General features: G+C 33.8%; 1 pseudogene; it reads right to left on the bottom strand.

Moving 5' to 3' along the window:
- Nucleotides 1-24,645: 24,645 nt before the first annotated feature.
- On the bottom strand, nucleotides 24,646-25,471 carry LOC100924712 (annotated as a pseudogene).
- Between the last annotated feature and the right edge of the window lie 346 nt (nucleotides 25,472-25,817).

Consider the following 25,817-nt stretch of genomic DNA (forward strand, 5'->3'; position numbering starts at 1 on the left):
AAAATTACTTTTCTCAGGTCAAAAGGGGAAACATTTAACAAGGAGGCTTCAATTTCTACCTTCAATAAGATAGTTCAATAGCATCCCCACAAATTTCATTGAATTGAATTTAATTAAATTTTACAGATATTAATTGCATATTTCCCAGGTTAAAAAAAAAAAAAACACTCTGCTAGGCCCTGGGAAGTATGTATGTATATTCCAACCTAAATCTTGCTCCACAGAAGCTTATAATATAATAGGAAAATATGTAATTATACAGAAAACTATGTAATACTAGAGACTAGTTGGTTCAGCAAAAATGCCAATGGAAATTTAAGAGAGAAACTACTGGCATATTAATTTTCACAAAATATTGCTTTCAAAACTTACCTGAACATATTTGTTTTGCTCTAGAATATTCATTGGCTTCCTACAAAAATCGAAAATCAAATACAAATGATTTGTTTGTAATTTAAAGTTCTCCCCAAAATATGTTTTTATTAATAATCATAATTAATTTTTTAAAAAAATTTCTTCATGTGAAAATTCATCCTTGTGAGTCAGTCAGTGTCTAAAGGACAGAATCGATGATGAGATTGGACCAATCCTCCTGAAACATTCCCCTCAATCTTGGTTGGAGATCCCATTCTTTTAGGAGAACTGTTTTCAATTAAAGTGTAAGTAGAAACTAATCTGGGTTAATTTCAGCACTAAAAGATTTATAATCCTTGAATTCCCCCATCCCTCATTGTTCAACTTGAAAGGAACAGGTGGAGAAGATTATTTTTGTCCAAATATCTGAAAATAATTGAGACTTATGCTCAAACCATGTTCTCAACCGGAAGAACTGAAGGCTTTTAGCTTACCTCCTTGTTCCTCTCTCATCAAATGTTTACCAATCAGAGTGAATCTCTGCCTATCAAAGTCACCCACTTTTCCAAAGGCTTTTAAACATTCAAAGTTATTGATAGTTTTGTCTTTGATTATCAACAGTGTCCACAGACCAACAAATTATTGATTGTATGCTAGCCCAAATAATAAGTTGATTATTAATTACCCAGAAACACTATCTCTTTGGGGCATTTTCATTCATTTCACCAATTAAGCTCCAGAATGTCCCAGGCTTCAGAGCAGAAAGAGAGGAAAAACACAAGGAAAATAACATCCTTTCATTTTGATTAATTAGAAAAACGTGCCTTGTTAGTAAAAGGAAAATTAGTTTCAAGTTTGCTTTATTGAGAAAAAATATCCTATGTAACTTATCTTTACATCTTGAATTTTTTCCTCTATCTCCTACACCCAATTCAAAACAAGGTTAAGGAAAGCAATATTGTGAACCTAGCATATTTCCATCCTTAATAATGAAGCTCACCTTTCCATCTTTTTTTTTTTTTTTTTTTTTTTTAATTTAATAGCCTTTTATTTACAGGATATATACATGGGTAACTTTACAGCATTAACAATTCTTAAACCTCTTGTTCCAATTTTTCACCTCTTACCCCCCATCCCCTCCCTAGATGGAAGGATGACCAGTAGATGTTAAATATATTAAAATATAAATTAGATACACAATAAGTATACCTGACCAAAACGTTATTTTGCTGTAGAAAAAGAATCAGACTCTGAAATATTGTACAATTAGCTTGTGAAGGAAATCAAAAATGCAGGTGTGCATAAATATAGAGGATTAGAATTCAATGTAATGGTTTTAGTCATCTCACAGAGTTCTTTTTCTGGGCATAGCTAGTTCAGTTCATTACTGCACCATTAGAAATGATTTGGTTGATCTCGTTGCTGAGGATGGCCTGATCCATCAGAACTGGTCATCATATAGTATTGTTGTTGAAGTATATAATGATCTCCTGGTCCTGCTCATTTCACTCAGCATCAGTTCATGTAAGTCTCTCCAGGCCTTTATGAAATTATCCTGTTGGTCATTTCTTACAGAACAGTAATATTCCATAATTTTCATATACCAAAATTTATTCAACCATTCTCAACTGATGGACATCCATTCAGTTTCAGTTTTAGCCACTACAAAAGGGCTGCCACAAACATTCGTGCACATACAGGTCCCTTTCCCTTCTTTATAATCTCTTTGGGATATAATCCCAGTAGTAACACTGCTGGATCAAAGGGTATGCACAGTTTGATAACTTTTTGAGCATAGTTCCAAACTACTCTCCAAAATGGTTGGATTCTTCACAACTCCACCAACAATGCATCAATGTCCCAGTTTTCCCGCATCCCCTCCAACAATCATCATTATTTTTTCCTGTCATCTTAGCCAATCTGACAGGTGTGAGTGGTATCTTAGAGTGGTCTTAATTTGCATTTCTCTGATTAATAATGACTTGGAGCATCTTTTCATATGACTAGAAATAGTTTCAATTTCTTCATCTGAGAATTGTCTGTTCATATCCTTTGACCATTTTTAATTGGAGAATGGCTTGATTTTTTATAAATTAGAGTTAATTCTCTGTATATTTTGGAAATGAGGCCTTTATCAGAACCTTTGACTGTAAAAATATTTTCCCAGTTTATTGCTTCCCTTCTAATCTTGTCTGCATTAGTTTTGTTTGTACAAAAACTTTTCAGTTTAGTATAATCAAATTTTCTATTTTGTGATCAGTAATGATCTCTAGTTCTAGCTTTGTCATAAAGACCTTCCCCTTCCACAGGTCTGAGAGGTAAACTATCCTATGTTCCTCTAATTTATTAATAATTTCATTCTTTATCCTAGGTCATGAACCCATTTTGACCTTATCTTGGTGTACGGCATTAAGTATGGATCAATGCCTAGTTTCTGCCATATTAGTTTCCAATTTTCCCAGCAATTTTTATCAAACAGTAAGTTTTATCCCAAAAGCTGGGATCTATGGGTTTAGTCAAAGACTAGGTTGCTATATTTGTTGACTCTTTTATCCCTTGAGACCTAATCTATTCCACTGATCAACTAATCTATTCCTTAGCCAATACCAAATAGTTTTGGTAACTGCTGCTCTATAATATAATTTTAGATCTGGTACAGCTAATACCATCATTTGATTTATTTTTCATTAATTCCCTTGAAATTCTAGACCTTTTGTTTTCCATATGAAGTTTGTTGTTATTTTTCTAGGTCATTAAAATAGTTTTTGGGAGTCTGATTGGTATAGTGCTAAATAAATAGATTAGTTTAGGTAATATTGTCATTTTATTATTTGCTCGCCCTATCCAAGAGCATTTAATAGTTTTCAATTGGTTAGATCAGACTTAATTTGTGTGAAAAGTGGTCTGTAATTTTGCTCATAAAGTTTCTGATTTTCCCTTGGCAGATAGATTCCTAAATATTTTATATTATCGAAGTTACTTTAAATGGAATTTCTCTTTGTAACTCTGACTGTTGGATTTGTTAGTGATATATAAGAATGCTGATGACTTATGTGGGTTTATTTTATAACCAGCAACTTTGCTAAAGTTGTGGATTATTTCTAATAACTTTTAGCAGAATCTCTGGGGTTCTCTAAGTATACCATCATGTCATCGGCAAGAGTGTATAATTGGCTTCCTCATTTCTATTCTTATTCCTTTAATCTCTTTCTCAGCTCTTATTGCTATAGCTAGCGTTTCTAATACAATATTAAATAGTAATGGTGATAGTGGGCAACCTTGTTTCACTCCAGATCTTATTGGGAATTTACCTTTCCATCTTTAATAATGAAGCTCACCTTACAAAAAACACATTGTGTATATTGCTTTACACATATACATATACACATATACACAGAGAGATTGTTTATACCTTATTGTCTCAATCCTTCTGGGACTAATCTAAAAAGGACCATCAATTGAAAGATTCTTCCATGTGATAACTCTACAGATTGGGCACTTTAGCCCCTTAGGGACAGAAGGTATTCACTGGAGTACTAGAATCCAGAAGATTGAAACTTGAATTGTTCTTTTAAATCATTGATCTCTTATTTTTTTGAAAAGCAAGAATTAAGGAGTTTCTATAATATCCATGCAGTTTGCCAATTCGTTATTTGGGATTAAAATATATGTCTCCCTAGACATATTGTAAGTCTTTTAAAATCAAACCAGTTATGTAGAGTCATAAGAGGAGAGTATCTTTGTAAAGAGATAAATTAGTTTTGATGTTAAGAAAAAGTTCCTAATCATTACCCAAATGTGGAAAAAGTTGCCTTGAGGTAGTTGAGCAATCACTAGCTGGGTATGTCTTATTAAAAATTCATTTCATGCATGGATTAGAATAGATAACAGTTTAGTCCTTTTCTAATTCTCAAATCTTTTAGGATTTGATGATACTACTTTTTAAATAATTAAATCTGCACTTTATAGATATAACAATAGTCTTTGGCTTAAGATGTTGTCTATTGTACCCTTTTCTCCTGGAAGGCTGGAATTTAAAACAATAAAAAAGCCAAACCATTTTCTGGGACTGGATACTTCAATGAAGCCCTGTACTGTTTAAATAATTAATTCTATGTGCATGTCTTTTGGCAATCTAGGGCAGGAGTGAAATTTACACCCTCTTAGTGGTATCTTTTCTTATGTTCAACCAGCTATTGTTATCGTTCAGCTATAATCAAGGGATCCAAGTTTTCCAGTTTCTTGAAGTTATGAGGTCACCCTTCAAATTGGACATATCCATTATGTGATTTTGATTTTGACCTTTGCAATTGGGTAAATTAAAAAAAAAAAATAAAACAAGGAAGCAGTTATGGGAAACCTTTTATTTGGATGCTGAGTACATGAATATAGAGAAGTAAACACTTAATAAATATATAGCAAAGGTAGAAATGAAAAAAATGTTGAATGACTGAATTAGTGCATTAAGCAAGTCAAAAGGAAAGAATAAAGCCAAAGTTATGAACTTGCAAAACCACAAAAACAGATATGATTTTAATAAAAATGGGAAGGTTTAGGATGGGATAGAATTTGGGAGGAGAGATATTTTTTTTTTTTTTTATCTGATGTTGGTTTAAGATGCCTATGAGAAACCCTATTGATGATGTCTAAAGATCACTGATGGACAAAACTGATGCCATTGACAGAAATTAAGGCTGGCTATATATGACTAGGAGTCATCTATGCAGTGATGAAAATATAGACTAATGGAACTAATGGAATCAGAAATTACTGATATAGGATTGAAATTTGGGGGAGAGATTGGATCTTCTTCCTTCTGAAATATACTGTATGATTCTAGGCATATCACTCAACATCTTAATTCCTTCAACAAATTTCAATTACTATCAATTGCATGGCAAGTACTAATTTTGTCATTATAAAGAATACCTCATCAAGAGTCTCCTATTAGAAAGAAAGCACTAGTCTAGAAAGGAAGCACAATAACAGCTAAAACAAGCAAAGAAAGACAGCTAACACAACAGCAACAAGAAAATAACAGTGACAAGAGCAACAATGTGAAACCTGAAAATGATATTGGCCTTGTTTTCTCTCTCTCTTGAATCTTTTTTGTTTGTTTGTTTTAAGTTTCAATTTGTACAGTGATAGCTATATTTATTTCTTTGTTGATCTATATACATCATACTTTTCTTTTTCTACAATAGTATCTATATCTTTATATGCATATTTGTGGCATTGGTACATATATTTATCTATATTTATTTCTATGTATATACATATACAACTATGTATAATGTATCTGCATGTATAAAAGTATGTGTGAATATATACAAGACACAAACATTCCAGTTGTGACATGATTTGTTTTATGATCTGTTTTCTGAAATGAGGATGAATTTATTTGTTACCAGTGTAGATAGATCGTGGAATAGTTTTCATTCACTCCCACCGTGCCTCTTCTTACCCAAAGTATTTGCTACTGTCAGTTCTAATGGTTAAAAAACTGGCTGTTAAATTTTTAGTATGAGGATTTAAACCTCAAAAATTATCAAAGCCGACGCTTTGCTGATTGTTTAGACTTATAAAAGTTATTAGGAAAGATTTATAGAAAGTTATAATGCAGATAAAATTTTAAAATATGAACTTTGTATTAAAAAAAGAACAATTTTAAAACTATTCCAGAAGCCTTCCTCTCATGCACACAACAGCAATATTCTGGCTGATGAATTTTTCCAACCTCAGGCACTGAGTTGATAGTGGTTTCTTGTCCTCATAATATGAGAAAAAAAACCCACTTCATTATTCATAAAATGAAAAATATATCTGTGAGCAACTAATCATTATACTGTATACACACAAGACATTGATAACCAATAGCAATATACACTTAGAAAATTATGTTGACATATTTCAACAAATTTAAGGAGATGGTGGACCTTGTTTTAAAGGCCCATGGCAAAACCAACTTAAATTTTTTGTATCCATAATTGGTTTAAAGTCATTATTTAAAATCATTCATGAATAAAATGGTATTCTCTTTTTGCAAAGCATTTTTTGAAGAGGGAAGCATAATGCTAGAATACAATTATAAGCATCTGAGTCTACTTAAGTAGTGCTGAATCTGACATTACAAAATACTGAATGAAATTTATTTTTTATTAAGTCTAGTTATTTTGCAACATTTACCTAAAAATAGAGGGTATAGGAAGAAAAAATAAAACTGAAAGGAGAGAGGAATGAAAGCAGCATTTATTAAAGCACAACTATGTACCAAGTAGTGTGCTAAGCATTTTACAAATATCTCATTTGATCCTCACAAAAACTCTGAAAGGTGGGGGGGATACTAATATACTTCTTTTATATTTGAGGCAACTGGGGAGTCATTAAGATAGTATCTGAATCTGAATTTGAAATTAGTTTTTTCTGACTCAAGGCTCAGCTATTAAGGTTCTAGGTTTTGTGAGTTTGTTAAGCATGTTACCTAACATTGGCTTATTTCTTTCTTTTCTCAGCTGTAATAGAGAGAAAGCAAATTGATTGGAGAATGCATGATATGTTTATTTCCAGCTGATCTGAAAATAAATTAAGGGTAGAGAGACATCATGATATATAGAATAAAGAGCTAGGCGTGAAGCTAAAAAGACATATTTTACATCCTGACCTTATTACATACAAGTAGGATAAATCAAGTAACCTCAGAGTCCTGTACCTCAGTTGTATCAAACTCAAATACAAACGGGACCTATGACTTGTGAGTACAGTGGATTTGGAGTAGGGAGAAGCTTAGGCAGGTAGACTCACTAGTAGACTATTTGCAATAATACATGTATGAGGTTTTGAGATCCTGAAATAGAATGGATATAGTGTCAGAGGACTTAAGAAAGAATTCAAGGGGTGTTGTAAAGGTGTTATCAGGCTTTGGAAAGACTTGTAATATAGGGACAGGAGAAAAAGTGACAAATCTATAGACAACTTGAATGCTTCCTGAGTAACCAGAAGGGATATTTTGGTTTTAGGAGGATAATTAGTTTTGTTTTGGATAAATTGAGATCAAGATATCTATTAGACATCAAGTTTGAAAAGTCTGAAAGACAGTTGGAGGTGAGAAATTTGAGGTTAGTAGAGAGACTGGGGCAAGAAAGATTGAGATGATAATTAAATCCCTGGAAGCTGATATTTCACTAAGTGAAATAGTATGGAGAAATAAGAGAAAAGAACCCAGGACAGAATCCTGAGGAACCTCTATAGTGGAAGAAAATCTAGCAAAGGAGACAGAGAAGTGGTGTGACAAATAGGAGGGGAAGCCAAAAAGAGTAGTGTATCCTGAAAATATAGAAGATAGTATCAAAGAGAAAAGAGAGTTCGGTAGTATCAAAGGCTCCAAGAAAGTCAAGGAGAATGAAGTTTGAGAAAATGTCATCAGATTCAAAACAAAAAGATCCTTAGTAATTTTGGAGACTGTAGTTATGGTGAAATGATAAAGGCAGAAGCCAGATTATAAAGAGTTATGAAGAGAATGAGAAGAAAGTAAAAGCAGCTATTGTGGACAACCTGACCCAGTTGTTGAAATAGCTTACTATCGGACTTCATTGTATCAAATCTCTCCCTTTTGTGTTTGCTCTTCAATTGTGGCTTACTCTTCATGACTCTGTTTTAGAGTTTGCTTTACAATGATACTGAAATTAAATGACATTTCATTCTCCATCTCATTTTTGCAGATAAGAAAACTGAGGCATTTTGGTGACTTTTCCAGGGTTATACATCTAATAAGTTTTGAATGCCACATTTGAACTTTAGAAGATGTATCTTTCTGATCCCAAGCCCAGTGATGTAACCATTGTGCCACCTAGCTGACTTAAGCTATCCCTACTGTAGTCTGTCTTTTGCTGATCTATGAGAGTGATCTTCCTAAAATACAGATCTAAGTCACTATCCTAAAGAGTAAGTGATATTATTTTCCAAAGACCTACTTTATCAAATATATAATACATTTTTTGGACTTTTAACCCCCTTCACAATCTGTCTTTTTTACAATTTACTTTCCCCTCCCCTCAAACTCTCTCTCTCTCTCTCTCTCTCTCTCTCTCTCTGTCTCTGTCTCTCTGTTTCTGTCTCTCTGTCTCTGTCTGTCTCTCTGTCTCTGTCTCTCTCTGTGTGTGTGTCTCTCTCTTTCATGCACACACACACACACACACACACACACACACTTCAATTCAGCAATATTGGCTTCTTATTATTTCTTGCGCTTGAAATTCATCTCCAGTCTATGGGCATTTACATTGAGTTATTCCCATGTTTGGAATGGTCTACTTTTTCATTTCCAGTTCTTTTTCTCCCATTCTTACTTCAAGTACCACCTGAAATATTAACTTCTGTAAGATGTGTCTTAATTCTGTTGCCTTTTATTTTTTGATGATGATGGCCCTGAAAAGGGCCAAGTGTACAGGAAACAAGTAATCTTACAACAAGTTGTTAACTCAGTGGAATTAAGATAATGATTCACTTGGACAAAAGCTGCTGCATGGGTGATACTGATTGTGTTACTGCCCCTCCCCCCTCCTCTTTCTTCCTCCACCCATGAAGGGGAAGTTGAGGAGGGAGGGTGATTAGATGGGGAATGTCCAAATGTCTCCTGCTGTGAATCACCACATTCCTTAATTTCATCAGCACTGTACTTAACTCCTTTCTTGTCTAATTCTCCATGCTTTTCAGCTATTTTGTTAATATCATCCCCCTTCTGCTCTTTCTCCTTTTTACTTATTCTAAAACTTCCCTAAAGCCAATTGTGTGTGTGTGTGTGTGTGTGTGTGTGTGTGTGTGTGTATAATGTTTCCTTAGGAATTGAATCAGGACCATTATCATTGTAATATTCAATTAGTTGCTCTCCCATTACTTTTCACTTATCTGGCTCTAATTTTTTCTTCCTTAGAGAACCGAGTAGATGTGTACTGTAATGTTTCTAAGAGTTAAATGATCTGCTTCCTAGATACAATCAAACCTTGGTTCTTTATTAGATTGACTATGCATTGTACACACTTCTTTTGGGGTGGAGAAGATTCTTTTCTAAGCATTTGTCCCATTTCAGCTGAAACACTAGTTTAGTCCTTACTAAAGTTTCCTGTTTGTCTGTGTTTGTACTCACCCTATTTCTGGATCATAGGGACTTCTCCACTGAACTCATAATCCTGTCAGTCGGACTGCTGAGTGTAAATCCTTATATCCATATTTGGGTGCCAAAATGCAATGTCTGTGATAGCTTTCTGGAGATCTTAGGACCACCCTTATTTTCAGCAGAGTAATCACCACAAAAATGGTCAGGAATAAAGTCCAAAGTCTTTATTATCTCTTTTACAGCCTGTCTCCTTCACCTGGGGCTGGGCCAACTTTCTGGGGGACCTTCATATGGGTCTTGGTTTCAGTGGAGAAGTAAAGAAGCACAGGCCAGTAACCATGAGGGTCTCTGTCTTCAAATCTCTTTGAGTTCTCCTCTAGGTCTGACTCTGACCTCTTAAATACTCTATTACAATTAAATCCATTCATCTTACTGAGTATAAGCCAATCATTATATCACTAGAGAACCATTATTAATTGTAAGATTAAATCAAAAATACTGAACTAAAGAACTATTAATTACCATGCTAAACTAGATAACCATTGTATTATCAATTCCACTGAGTTAGCACCTTGTTGTAAGAATCCTTGCCTCAAGTATATTTCTCCAGAGCTCTGGCCCATTACATTGTTCTCTAATTTTTGTTACAAATAACAGAATGATATATAGTTGCATGTTATTTCCACCATTACATTGTGAATTCCTTTAAATTATTTGTTAGCTTTTGCTTTTCTTTGTATCACAATCTACTAATCTATTCTCTTAATATTTCTTGACTGTCAGATGTTTCATAATGATAACCCATATAGATGTGAGAGAATAATCTGAGTGAGAAAGTAGCAGGTCAAGAATACCCATGAATTCTGGTAAGTAAATCTATCTCCAGAAAACAAAAAAGGGTACAGTGGTGAGAAGGTTTCAGAAAGGATCAAGGTGCATGTATTAAATTATTAACCTCAATATCTCTAAAGTAACAATATTTAAAAGCAATAATATTAGCACATTAGTCCACGGTGGGGAAAGAGATTACATAAAGATTATGCTTTATTCCGTGGAACTAGAAGACTGAAATAATTTTTGAATTCTCAAATATACTAGGAATATCCCCATTTTAAATCCACTTTAGCTTATAAGTATTCACTGTAAGTATGCAAATAAATATCCACTAATTCTAACAAACCTTCAAATTACTTACCTTCCCTCTCATTATTCTTGCTTTCTTGCTAATCTTAAAACTGTAATTATTTATGGAGACCTTCTCTAATGACTAGAAACAGGACCATATCTCCTCTACATTCCAAAACAAAACAAAACACACACACACACACACACACACACACTCACACATACACACACACCTCTCTTCTTGATCCATGTATTGCTAGTAGCTAATCCTCTGTCTCCTCTTTTTCCCCCTAATGAATGCCTAGAAATTGCTCTGTAATTGATATTTCCACTGCATTTCCTCTAATTTGTTTGTTGATTCTGATTCTATTAAATCTGGTTTCCTACACTCAATAGAAACCATTTCCATCCACTTAACTATCTCTTAATCAACAGTTCCAGTGGTCTAGTCTCAATTCCACATGACCTTTGACTACTGCAGCCTTTGACCATGCATACATAGTTTTCTCTTTCACTGTGTACTTAGTATATATAAAACTGATGTCTTTTCTTTCTTTTCCTACATATCTAATAATTTATCATTCTCCTTTGCTTATTCATCATCTAAGATATTCCATAATGTATAGAGATCCATAAAATCTCTTTTCTGAGATTTTTTTCTCCTCTCATACTAATATATCTCTTAATTATCTCATTAATTCCAGTGGTATTAAATATAATATTTAGATAGAGGATTTTCAGATCTTTTTATCACAGCCTATCCTGTACCCCAATAAACATTTTCAGATTTCCAATTGCCTATTAGATATTTTGAACTTTATGTCCCATGGATATCTTAAACTCAGCTTGTTTAAAACTAAATTCATTATCTTTTTATCCAAATCTCACCCCCATTTTTCTAACTTTTTTATTACTTCCAAGGACATGACCAAACTTCCAGTCCTCCAGGGTTAAACTGTCAGAGATGTAGAGAAATAAATAAAATGGACGTTTGTTAGAATTCATGCATACTTATTTGCATATATATGATGAATACTTGTAAGGTATATGGGATTTAAAATGGGGATATTCTAAGTACCATTTGAGATTTCAAGAATTATTCCAATCTTCCAACTCCAGTGAACAAATCCTAATCCTTATTAAATCCCTTTTCCCACCCTGAGTTAATGCATTAATATTATTGCTACGCTAGATTATTACTTTAGCTATATTAAGGATTATTAACAATAATAGATGTCCTTTTCAACATTTGTCTTCTCTCCATATTTAATTATTTGACAAGTCCCATGATTTATGTTCTTATCACATTGCTTTGTATACCCTTTCTTCTTTTTTCTGACACTCTTCCTTAGTTGTAATGTCCCGGCTAGCTTTCTGGAGGTCCTCCAGAAAAGCCTTGGTCTCAGCAGAATAGAATCACAAGAATGGAGAGGAATAGAATCTTTATTGTCTCTTTCACAGTTTGTCTCCTTCACAGTCTATGTCTGTCATAGTCTGACCCAGTCTCAGTCTAACCTGGTCTCATCCAACAGTCTGGCAGTCTCCCTCTTAATGCAAGAGGCAGGACAGCCACCACAAGGATAAGTCAAAGATAGAATGTTTATTGTCCAGTCCTTCTTAGCCCTTATATACCTTTTTTTGTAATTACATCATTACAGATTTGTGTGAACTTAGAGAACCGTTACATCACCATACTAAGTACTAAGTATACATGTGAACTAGAGAACCATCCTCTTTTCAATTCTACTCAGTTAACACCTTGTTTCAAGTATACATCTCCAGAGTTCAGATTCTCTACACTTAGTGTAAAATCCTATTGTCTCAGAAATGGACTGTGACTCTTACCACCTCAAATTTCTTCTCTATTAGATCCATTCTCTACTCAAATTCATAAAATGTATAACTATTCTGACCCTGGTGAAACCTTCCCTATTGCACAAAGGATCAAATATTAGATTCTTTTTTTAAGCTCTTCATCCTCTGGACTTATCCATTTCAAATAATTTCACTGCTTCAATCTTCTATCATATATTTGATATTATTAATTATATTAGAAACACCATCTCTGTGTAAAAAAAAAGAAGTTTGTTTTTCCTCAAATTGAATGCAATTTTAACATTTTTTTAAAATTTTCCATTCAACCACAAAATTATGTGATGATCCAATGCTGATGGATGTGGCTCTTTTCAATAATGTAGTGATTCAGGCCAATTTCAATAGAAATGTGATGGAGAGAGCCATTTGCATTTAGAAACAGGAATATTGAGACTGAATGTGGATTATAACATATTTTACTTTTTTGTTGTTTTCTTGCCTTTTTTCTTCTTTCTCATTTTTTTTTCCTTTTTGATTTCATTTTTCTTCTACAGCATGAGAAATGTGAAAAATATGTATAGAAGAATTACTTATGTTTTACATATATTGGATTACTTGCTTTCTAAGGGAGGAGGAAGGGAAAGTTTTGAAATACAAGGTTTTGTAAGGATGAAAAAAAACCTCAGTTCAAATTTCTTTTCACCTCTTTCCTCCCTTAGACAGTAAAGCAATTTGGTAAAGGTTATATGGGTGCAATCATGTAAAACATATTGTCATATCAGTCATGTTAAGAAAGAAGGAAAAGACTAAAAGAAAAAAAATGAAAAAGTGAAAATAATATAGTTTGATCTTCCTTCAAATTCCATTAGTTCTTTGTCTGGATATAGATAACATTTTTCATTATGAGTCCTTTGGCATTGTCTTGAATAATTTTATTGCTGAGAATAGATGTCATTCAGTTCTCCATCATACAACATTGCTATTACTGTGTACAATGTTCTGATTTTGCTCACTTCATTTTTTACCAGTTTGCATAAGTCTTTCCAGGTTTTTTTGACAGCATCCTGATCATCATTCCCTACAACAAAACAGTATTTCATTATAATCATATAATACAACTTGGTCAGCCATTCTCCCATTGATGACATTTCTAAATTTCTAATTTTTTACTACTCCAAAAAAGCTGCTATAAATATATTTTTTTGCACAAAGAAAGCCACCCCTTTAAAAACAAATAAAAACAGATCTCTGTCTTTTAACTAAAAACCTAGATACTCTCCCTACTGATTTATGCTTCCTAATTTCCCTGCATTCCTTAATGTCTCAAATAAAATCCTAACGTACAAACTTTCTTAATGTTAGAATATTAGTGACTTCCATATGTTACTTAAATCAAATTTATCATATATTTAACTTGTTTATAAATACTTATTTATATATTGCATAACTTAATATGCTATAAATGTTTTGGAAGCAAGGACTATCTTTAACCTTTCTTTATATCTCCTGTACTTTGCACAATGCCTGGGATATAATAGGTGATTAATAAATGCTTATTGATTGTTAGCTGACTAGTTCCTAATTCAAAGTAATTTGCTTGTATGTCTGCAGAAATGTCATTTAATGGCTACATAATTATTCCCAAATCACTCAAATTAATGGGATTAATAACTAATGCTTGCATTGTAATAGTCTCAGTTATCTAAAAGGATGAAATGCAATTTTTAAAAAACTTAACTAGTGTCAGTTCATTGGAATTTTAAAATAATTACTGAAAGGAATTCCAAATTGGGGAAAAATAGAAATGAGATGTTCAAAATTAAATACAGATGAATCTATACCTAATGGATTTTGTAACTGTGAAAACAGTATCATTCAACAGAGTATTGTCAGAGACAGCTGGTTCCATAGGAAACATGTTTATTCACATGTGGTAAGCAATATGTTGACAATATGTAGACTGAACCCCTAGGGAGTTAACACTGATAAATCTCATGTGTTAGCTCAGGTCATCAGAACCCATCTGGTTTCATCTTTGGCAATCAGTCAACATTACATCATTGTATGGAAACATTATGATAGTTGAGTTAGAATGTATTAGCAAGTATTCAATAAATAGTTACTGATTGAAAAAATAAAATGAACTCTCAAATCTTTAAATTACCAATCCAATTTACTATCAGCATATGAGTTAACAGATCTCTTATTGTAGTTATTCTTCTGTATTAAAGGCAAAATGCATGAAAAGTCATGCAATACATTGAAACAAAGGCCAAGATATGATGGTACATGGCAATGCCAATCATGACAATAATATTTTATCATTCAGGCAATAGAAAGTCTCTTGTTTTCCTTTGTTTTTCTGAGCTGAGGAAAGGTATGGCCAGATTTGTAGTTAGTAATACTGTTCTGACAACTGTATGTATTATGAATAGGGGAAAGTAGCTTTAATTAGCAGGTCATTGCAATAGTGCCAAATGATGAGCATATAAACTAAGATATTAACCTTCTGATTTGGGGGAAGTTTTCAGATGCAAGAAATTATATAGAGGAACAAAATAATAGAATGTATGAACTGATTATATAGAAAGTACAGAGAAGAAAAGAGTTGGAAATGTTTAAGACACTAAAACAAAGTGACTAAAAGAATGGTGATGATCTCAAAAGAAATAGGAATATTTGGAGAAAGAGCGAGCAAGAGAAGAAAAAAAAATTGGACAAATTGACTTTGACATAAGTATTGGACATCTGCATGTTTTTGTTCAAACCTATGCTAACAAACTCAAATACAAAATTGGGGCCACTAAGGTATATGTAAGGATCCCTGTGGGACACATATTGATTTAGTTTTAAACTATAATTATTATCTATAATTATTGTATTTTTATTTGGTTAAGTATTTCCCAAATACATTGTGATCTACTTTAATGAAGTCAAGGGATTTGAGGGTATTGCAAGCAGCCTGAGACCCATAAGCCATGTGTATCACAGAAAACAGTTAGAAATGAAGAACTGAAATTGAAAAAAAAAATTAGGGATGGTTGTATATCTATAAAGGATTTATCAAGGTAAGGAATGAGGAAGGCCTGTGGTTAAATTCTCTCCTTTAATATTGAAAAAAAAGCTTTAGTATCTTCACTTTGCCTGTATCCAGTTTTGTGAAGTCTCAAAGTCACTTAAGTTTGGAGAAATTTCAAGTTTACTTCCCTCTGCCAAGTGTTACTCACCTTAAAAAAATGCCAAAAAAACCTTTTTTTCCTTCTCTCTTCAGTGTCTCTTGAGTCTTCCAAACCTTCAGTCAGCAAATCTTCAACCACAATCCATTGTCTCTTGATCTCCTCTTTCAATTAAAAACAGGGGTCTTAATCTTTAATCCTCCTTTTCATTCCCTCCTAATTTTATATTATCTAGAAAAGGATCAAAGTTTTATGTGTTTTGCTACCAAGAGCCTTGAATTTGATTCTTTTACCATTATACATTGCTAAATAAATAATTTATCTAGATATTTCTCAATTTATTTCATTGTAACAGTCAATGACAGACTTTTTTAAATAAGGAAACTTAAGCTGTGTATATATAGCACACATATACATATGCACACATATTTTACATACACACATTATACACATGTGTATGTACATATACACACATCCAAATATTAACAATTTTGTGTATACTTATCTATGAGGAGAATACAAGGAATATAGTTTTCCTTATGCTATAGATCAGGGGTCCTCAAACTCCAGCTCACGGGCCAGATGTGGCCTTCTGAGGACGTTTATGCAGCCCACCAGATTATGGCAAAATCAGACTGGAAGTGACGTTTGACCTAAACTTGCATTAGCAACGTACACTTCTGGTACTGGGCTGAGGCGGCGGAGACAGAGTGGGAGGTGATACCGAGGTGAGGTGAGTTCCCATGCCTGGGTGTGTGGTGTGGAAGGGAGAGAGATGCAGAAGATGAAGAACTGACAGCCCGTGGCCTTGTACAGTAACAGCAGCCACCACAACAGATAGGCGTGGGAGATATACAGTGCATGCTGCACATGTCACAGCTGCTGCAGGGGAATTCACTGCAGCAGTGAAGGTCAGAAGTGGGAGCGCGAACAGTGGGAGAGAGAATGCGGGAAACAGAGGCATCACAGTGCAGAGGTAGCTTGGAGGAAACTGGGCATTACAGTCTGTATGTCTCTGTGTGGGCAAAGTTATTGCTGATATATTGTTTTTGTAGTACTGTATATATATATATATATATATATATATATATATATATATATAGGTATTTTACTAATAGCAATTTGGAATCCCTAGGAAATAATGATGTCAAGAAAAAGAAAAATTGACTCAGAGTGTAGAATATTCAAAGAACAGTGGATTTATGATTACTTTTTCATGCACTACAAGGAAAGAGTTGTATGTCTGATATGCCAAAATATAGTGTCTGTGCTCAAAGAATATAATTTGCATCGACACTATGAAACTCAACATAAAGATAAATATGATTGGTTGGAGAAGTGAGAAAAGATAAAATATTAAAACTAAAAAATACATTGACAACTCAGCAAAATACTTTTGTGAAACAGAAGCAGCTAAATATTTCATCACTGATAGCAAGTTTTCAAGTTGTCAAGCTAGTAGTATGCACTGGCAGACCATTTATGGAGGAAGAATTTGTTAAAGAATGCCTTCTTTCTGTTGCCAAAGAGATGTGTCCAGGGAAGACCGATTTATTTAGTATAGTGTATCTTTCAGGACCAACAATTATGCGGAGGATTGAAGAAATGGGAGACAATCTGCATCAGCATTTGCAAAACTCCATAAAAAAATTCATATTTTCCTTTGGTACTCGATGTTTGTGATTCTGCACAATTTCTAATTTTTTTTTGTGACAAATGATTATTTTGAAGTCATAGAAGAGCTTGCTGCACTGCAAAGCATCAAAGGAATAACTACAGGAGAGGATATCTATGAAAAAGTGTGCCAAGCTATGAATGGTTTGGAACTGGACTGGGCTAAATTAGCCAGCATGACAACTGATGGTGCTCCTAGCATGGTGGGGTCTAAGAAAGGAATAATTGCTCGCATTAACCAAGAGATGGACAAATATAACCATTCTCATCTAATAGCCATACCATCCAATAGCCTCATCCACCAACAAACGCTATGTAGTAAATCACTGAAATGGGACTCTGTTATGAAAATTGTGGTATCTTGTGTTAACTTCATTAGAGCTAATGCACTAAATCACAGACAATTTCAGGAATTTCTGTCTGAGCTAAATGTTGAGTATGAAGATGTACTATATTCCACAGAAGTCCATTGGCTGAGTTGAGGGAGAGTTTTAAAATGTTTCTATGACTTCCACAGATTACAACTGAAGAAGTACCAGAGCTCAATGATGCAGAATGGAAATGGCACCTTGCCTTTCTGACTGATGTAACAGAGCTACTCAACAATTTCAATATGCAACTTCAAGGAAAGGGGAAGCTCATCTGTGATATGTAATCACATGGCAAAGCATTTGAAGTAAAATTAGGCCTCCTCATCAAAGAAGTGAAGGAGGAAAACTTCTGCCATCTCCCCACAACTCAAAATCTGTTAGCAGAAAAACCGCTGATTGCATTCCCAAACAAAACATGTGTGGATTCACTGGAAAAATTGCAAAAAAAGTTCAATTTAGATTTAAGGAGCTTCATGTCCATGAATAGGACATACAGCTTTTCTATAACCCATTTTCTATTGACATTGAAAATGTGAATACAATTTACCAAATGGAACTGACTGAACTGCAGAATTGTGACTCTCTGAAAGGCACATTCAAGTCAAGCAGCCTTCATAATTTCTATGCATCTCTCCCCTCTGAGAAATATCCTCATCTCAGGAACCATGCACTCAAAATGGCAACCATCTTTGGTAGCACTTATGTCTGTGAACAGACTTTTTCTAGAATGAAACATTTGAAATCTCCAACCAGATCAAGTCTAATGGATGCACATTTGCATCACTTGTTACTACTAGCAGTGACAAATATGGAATCAGACATTGACCATCTCAATAGCCAAAAGCAGGCCCATAGTTCCCATTGAAATACTGGTAAGTTTGTTGATTTAACTTTACTTCATTTTAAATATTGTATTTGGTCCCATTTTGTTTCTTCACTTCAAAATAAGATATATGCAGAGTGCATAGGAATTTGTTCATAGTTTTTGTTTTTACTATAGTCCGGCCCTCCAACAGTCTGAAGGACAGTGAACTGGTCCCCTATTTAAAAAGTCTGAGAACCCCTGCTATAGATATCATATTTCAGAAATATATATATGTTTGTATCTTCAGTAAGTTGCAGAAGTAGGGCTCACATTGAGTTTCTTGTAATTAAATTAATTTTCCTCTCTATGAAACTGGGTTTGTATTTTAATCTTTTTGCCTCCATTGAAATGACACCACAATTCACTTTCACTCAGAACTTTAATCAAAACAATATTATTGTTTCTATTGGAAAAGAGAAGTCAATAACTTCCCTTATATATTTTTTTCACTGACCATTTTGGTAAAATTCTAAAATAAAGTACCTTTCTGTAGCAATCACTGTCTTTTATATGTTAATTCCTTGGAAACACTAGACTATTTCATGTGTGTTTCCAGCTATCAAGATAATGTTTGGCACGTATTAAAAATATAAAGATTTTTTATTCATTCTTCTTTGCAAACACATCAGAGATTGACCTAATCTTGACAACTCAAAAATACAACGTCTACTTTTAGGAAAGTTATCTATTATATAGCTTAGATTACAAATAAATGTTTTGTCTTTGATTTCTATTAGAAAGAGTTCTTTACTCAATGCATCTCTCTTAATATTTCATAAGATTGTCACATTCTCTGCTAGACCAATTATACCTCGAGATTCATTATACTAAGGAGATTCTCCAAGCTGACATAATTAAAGTCTAATTAACAGAGCCATTTATTGCCTACCTTCCTCAAGGGAACTCCTGCTTTTGAGGTTTGTTATTACCTAGCAGACTAAGCCATCCAATGTCTCTGTCTAAGTCATTATCTTTAATCCATATAGAATACTTTGGGAAACAGATTTTTTTTTAATCTAGGGGCAGCTTATCTGCAATGAAAGTTGCTGATTAAATCGATTTGTATATATATACAAGAAAACTTGTTTTCTCCATCACAGTAATATTACTGTGATGGAGAAAACAAGTTTTACCCCTGATGCAAACAAAAGAAGCAAAAATCTTCCTTAAACAAGTCCTATACATCAGCATCAAACGAAAATGGACACATTTTTTCCCTTATTTTAAATATGGAAAGATGGTATGATACATTGTAGTGTGCTCTTTCTCTAAAATATGATCATTCATTGGGAGCAGGTTTCTTGGGGGGCTTCTGGAGATAGCCTTAGTTTCAGTTCAGATCAATAATCAACTCAAATGCAGCCAGCTGATAAAAGTTCAAATCTTTTATTGTCTCTTCCAAAATAGCCCGGTTAGTTTTCTTAGAGGCCTATCTCTCTCCTTGGTTCCACAAGCGCTTGCAGCTTGTCTTTTCTCTCTTCCAGTTTCAGCTTCAGCCTCCAGCTCACTCTGAATCTCCAGTTCTCAATCTCTTCAACTGACTCCTCCACTGACTCAGCTCCTTTTATGCTCTTTTAGAGGTATAAACTCAAAGGTTGACTCCTCCTCTGAGAGTGGAATTGTGAGAACTGTAACTTGTGAATCTCCTGGACTTGTGAACTCTAATGTATGAGATCTAATGTGTAAACTCTCTTAAAGGTGTGAGCTCAAAGGTGTGAACCAATTACATAAGCATTGTTTCTATCAATTATCACCTTGTTTCAAGTTCTGGCCCATAACAATACATAATACAATAATCTTGTTCGAAGATAAGTTGATATTTGTTTCTCTTAAATTCTTGAATACAACATAATATGCGAAACTTGTACATCATACAAAAGAAAAAAAATACATAATGCCCATCACCTGGTTTTGTCTAAGTTTCACCTAAAATCTCATCTTCTATATTAAAACTTTCCTGTTCCTCCTTGATTTTATTGCCTTCCAACTGGAATTGTCTTCAATCTATACTGTATGTATTTCATTTCCATATAGTCATTTAAATGTTGTAAGGTCTTTGAAGGCAGACCTACTATACCCCATAAGGGATACATTTCCAATCTTATTCCTTAATTATGACTGATCAACAAGATAACACAGAGACACATATTCATATATATGTATATGCATATATAGGTATATATGACTATGAAAATACACACACACATATATATATATATATATATATATATATATTTATTTTCTTGTTTGTCCATCTCTGTAATTATTAATGTGTTTATTTCTCCTTTGCAAAGTAAACCAGGAGATATGGTTCCCAGATCTGTACCCCAATTCTGCAACTTAACAGATTTATGTACCATTGGCAAAGCATATACTCTTAGCCTCAATTTTTATAAAAGGGAGACAATAATGGTTGTAATACTTAAAGAGTTGTTATGATGGTGATGGAATTTTTTTAAGTGGATGTAACTGTATTTGTAACTATATAGAATTTTAAGACTCTTAGGCTTACTATGTGTATAATAGAGATTTAAATGTCTGTCTATTGAGACACAAATAGTCATCTTTGCTTGCATTCATGTAGATAAATATGAATTGCATATATACACATGTACATAGTATACAAATATATATATATATATATATATATATATATTTATGAGTATATACAATATGTTTATATATTTCTGTGTGAATATACATATACACATATATAAACTATATACTATGTGAATATGTCATCTACATGAACCATACATATGAATTAGTGGAACTTGTTTCTTACTGAATTTGACACCACTAGTCTAGAATGTTTGAAGGTTTAGGAATTTTTTCAGACTCTCACAGCTACTATGATTCAACATAAGGATTTGAAAAATCTTCCCTTATTCTTCAGGCTCTTCTGTGTCTTACAACACTATGTACTGCTAATTTTAAAAGAATAAAAAGGGGAGACGATGCTGAAGAATTCATTATTACTGTGTATAGTATAGTAAGTTTGTTTATACTATTTTTTCCAGCAACAATTACAAATAAAAGGCAATTATATTAACTATGCTAAGTATTCTCACAGTACAAATGACCTCATTTTCAGAAAAAAATAAAAGCATTTGAGTTCTGTAATATATAAGATCAGGAAGTTAATATTTATGATTTCATGTCTCCCCCTCTCTTTTTTATTTGTATTTTTTTAATTGGCAAAGCAGAAGATGAGTGGAAGAAATCTTTATAGAAATGAAAATGTATTTTGGGCTTGTAGTTAATTATAGCTTGTTTGGTTATAACAGCTTCCCTATGAATAGTCATAAGCCTAAATATCCCATTATGGTTTAATTATGCAGTCATTAAGAGAAGAAGATTACTAATGAAAGTCCCTATGAAAAATGTATATCATCTGCAAAACCCCATCTAATGAAGCATGGGTATTTTAAAACATTGTCCCAAAAAGATGAGTCTCATAAGATTTCAGTTTTGTATTTAATAGTTTCTTTTTTCCCCTTTTAATGTAAACTACATTAATGATATAAAATTATGAGGGAGTTTACATGAGGAAACCATTTCTGTAGGTACATTTTGAAATTATACTCAGGATAAATATAGCATACAAGATAGGTATTACTTGGCACCTGAGTGATTTTCTACCATCTGTTTTTACACAAAAAAATAATGAACTTCCGAGATTGTACATACAAGGCACATTAAGCAACCACATGAATCATTTGAAATTCTATCTTCCTTATGGTGCCATCATAAATTGCCATATGAGTGTCTAGTAGGTCTGCTATTAGGAATACTGAAAATAGCTTTCTGTGCTCATTGCAGTGTTACCTCTACTTGGAATAAGTATGTTTAGGAGGAAGGTAGTCTGAGTTGTAATAACAGGTTGACTTTGCAAATAGTGGAAGAGGTAGACTCCTATACTCTAGTTCAGTAATGAAAATGTAAAATGCAGACTTGTATAGAATACTATAGTGACAAATTTTTTGAGGCGGACAATTCAGACTAGTTTATTGTTGAAATCTCTTCTAATTTTTAAAGTTTTGTACTTCTGCAAGTCTATGATATTTTAAAGAGATGACGATGATGAAAATGAAGAAAGATTCACAAGGTGCTTTAATCTTCACAAAGTGCTTTATATATAACAGCTAGAGTTGTGTTGATTACTAGTTTTAAGACATTGAAGTCTTTCCATTGATCTTCACAATTACTCATAAAAATTGGTCTAAAAACAAGTCATTCTCCAATATATAAATAGCAAAAATATATGAACAGATAATTTTCAGATGAAGAAATTAAAATCATTTCTATTCATGTGAAAAAAATGATCTAAATGACTATTGATATGAAAAAAGCAAATTAAGTCATCTCTGAGGAACCACTACATACCTCTCAGATTGACTAAGATGACAGGAAAAGATAATGAAAAATGTTGGAGGGGATGTGAGAAAACTGGGACCCTAATACATTGTTGGTGGTTTTGTGAACTTATCCAGCCATTCTGAAACTATGCCCAATGGACTATTAAACTGTACATACCCTTTGATCCAGCAGTTTCTCTACTGGCCCAATATGCCAAAGAGATTATAAAGAAGGAAAAAAGACCCACTCATGCAAAAACTATTGTAGCAGGACTTTTTATAGTGGCAAGGAAAATGAAATAGAGTGCATGCTAATCAGGTAGAGAATGGCTGAATAAGTTACGATATATAAATGTTATGGAGTATTATTATTCAGTAAGAAATGATCAGCAGGATGATTTCAGAGAGGCCTGAAGAGACTTACATGAACCGATGCTAAGTGAAGTAAGTAGAACCATTGTACACAGCAACAAAATGATTAGCTGATGATCAATTCTGATGAACAACAAAAAAAAACAAAAAAAAAACAAAACAGCAAGGTGATTCAGACCAGTTCACATAGTCTTGTGATGGAGAGAGCCATCAGCAATCAAAAAGAGTACTATGTGCCTGTGAATATGGATAACAACATAGTATTTTCATTTTTTAATTGTTTACTTACATTTTATTTTCTTTCTCATTTTTCTTCCCTTTTTAATCTGATTTTTCTTTTGCAACATGATCATTGGGGAAACATTTATAGAAGAATTGAACATGTTTATTAAAGATTCAACTTCTTGTCATATAGAAGAGGGTTTTGAAGGATGGAAGGGGACAAAAATTTGGAATGGTGCATTTTAGATGGATGAATGTTAAAGACTGTATATGCATGTGTTTTGAAAATAAAAAAATATAAAAATAAAATAAATTTTAAAAATTGGTCTAATTGGGGGGCAGCCAAGTGGTGCAGTGGATAGAGCACCAGCCCTGAAGTCAGGAGGACCTGAGTTCAAATCTGCTCTCAGACACTTAACACTTCCTAGCTGTGTGACCCTGGGCAAGTGTGACCCTGGGCAAGTCGTTTCACCCCAATTGCCTCAGAAAAAAGAAAAAAATTGGTATAATCATCAGTAATCATCACCAAAAAAGAACAAAAAAATAAATAAATGAAATATGTTGTTGTCCATATCATGGCTTTCATTTAAATTGCTACCTTACAAATTACAAAGAAATAAAATAATTAAAACTTTATGTGTTATGTGTGCGTGTGCGTGTGTGTGTGCGTGTGTGTGTAAGAGGAATAAAAACATTGGCATAGAAATACTTCACTCAAGAAACATTGACATTTAAATGTTAAAAATATATATTTATATCAATTTTGGTACTGAATATATCCCTTGTGTCTCATCTACCTCCAAATTCATCCCTGCTAAGAAAGGATCTACTTCAGAAAAAAGTAGTATTTGACCCAAATATTCTGATGGCAGAGAGTAGCCTGATGGGAGGTTTTTATTTTCCAGATTCCAAGTTTATACCTAGTAATTATTTCATTTAGGTGTTTCTGTAATCCAGGTAATTACTTCTTTTAAAAAAACACAACTAAAGACATGAATAAGTTTGTAAAGTACAGAAATAAAGATTTATTAAAAGAAAAAAAAAGCTTTACAATCAATGAGATGAGAAAACAAACAAGATGAAGGGAATAAAAAGTATTAAGAAAAGGAAAGTTGGAAATTGGTCTTCTGGAGAAGTAAGGAATTGTCAAAAAACTTGACACACATGCTTCTTTTTTCTGAGAAGGAAAGAAATTTGGGTTTCAGTAAAAGCAGAGTGTGTGGAGGAGAGTCTTCCTACTTCCTTCCTCCAGTTCTGGTAAGAGTTCATACATCTTTGTTTTCACATCTTCTGGCTTCTGTATACACTGACAGGCTCCTACAGTGGCTTGGATCTCCTTGTCCTGAATGTCCACATGAATGTGTTGGACTGGCTGCAAAGTATCCTGGTTTCTGGAACAGACCTAGACTTCTTTCAACTCTGAGAAAAAAGCCAGTTTGGACATCAGTAAAAACAGAGTGTATGGAGCAAGATCCTATCATTTTGTCTTCTAATTTCAGTAACAGTTTATCTATCTGGGTTTCCGTGTCTTCCATCTGCTGTATAGACTGAACTAGAGCTCACAGATAAGAAAGGTCTCTAGAGTGGCTTCTTCCTCATTGTCCTCAATGTCCATTAATCACATGAACTGGCCTCAGAGACTCCTGATCTCTGGAATTTAAATGTAGCTATTACCTTGTCATAGACTTCTCTTCACAGGTAATGATGAGATCAAACTCATCCCTGCAATTCTGGAACCTCTCTGGCCGGGGCTTGATTCTCTTATTTCTGCTTAACATGTTCAAAACGCCATTATTTGTATAGAGCTTTTCGTCTTTCTTAAGAAGATCATTGTACATCTGATGATATGTCGTCTTGAAATCATAGACATTAGGCTGGTATGGTGTGGGTCCTGGCAGCCTTACAGAAGTTCCTGCTCCAAAAGATCTGACACAGAATCCTCTTTTTTTGAGAATACGGTGAGCCTCCATGCTCCGGTTCTGGTTACTGGAGCACACCACAGCCACTTTCAGGGGAGAAGAGGGCATGATAGTGGCGAGTGCAACTGGAATGACAAGGTTGGTGAATGCAGCAGCTAAGAAGAGACTGGGGTAACCAGTGGAGACCTAAAACAATAGTTTCAGCTGGGCAAGCAGAATGGAGCTGCACCTGCAGGCAAGCTGAATAACTAGGTACCTTGGCTTGAGACCTTCTTGACTGGATGGTCAAGGCTGGAGGAAGCAGCAGCTAGAGGAGACTGGGGGAACCAGTGGAGAGCTAAAGCCACAGCTTCAGCTGTAAGCAGAATGAAGCTGCACCTGCAGCCAGGCTGTATAAATAGTCCTTTGAGCTGACACCTTTCTGATCTCATTCTGAAAGACAAAGGCTGCAAAG

This window comes from Sarcophilus harrisii, chromosome 2 (genome assembly GCF_902635505.1).
Source record: "Sarcophilus harrisii chromosome 2, mSarHar1.11, whole genome shotgun sequence".
NCBI classification, from domain to species: Eukaryota; Metazoa; Chordata; class Mammalia; order Dasyuromorphia; family Dasyuridae; genus Sarcophilus; species Sarcophilus harrisii.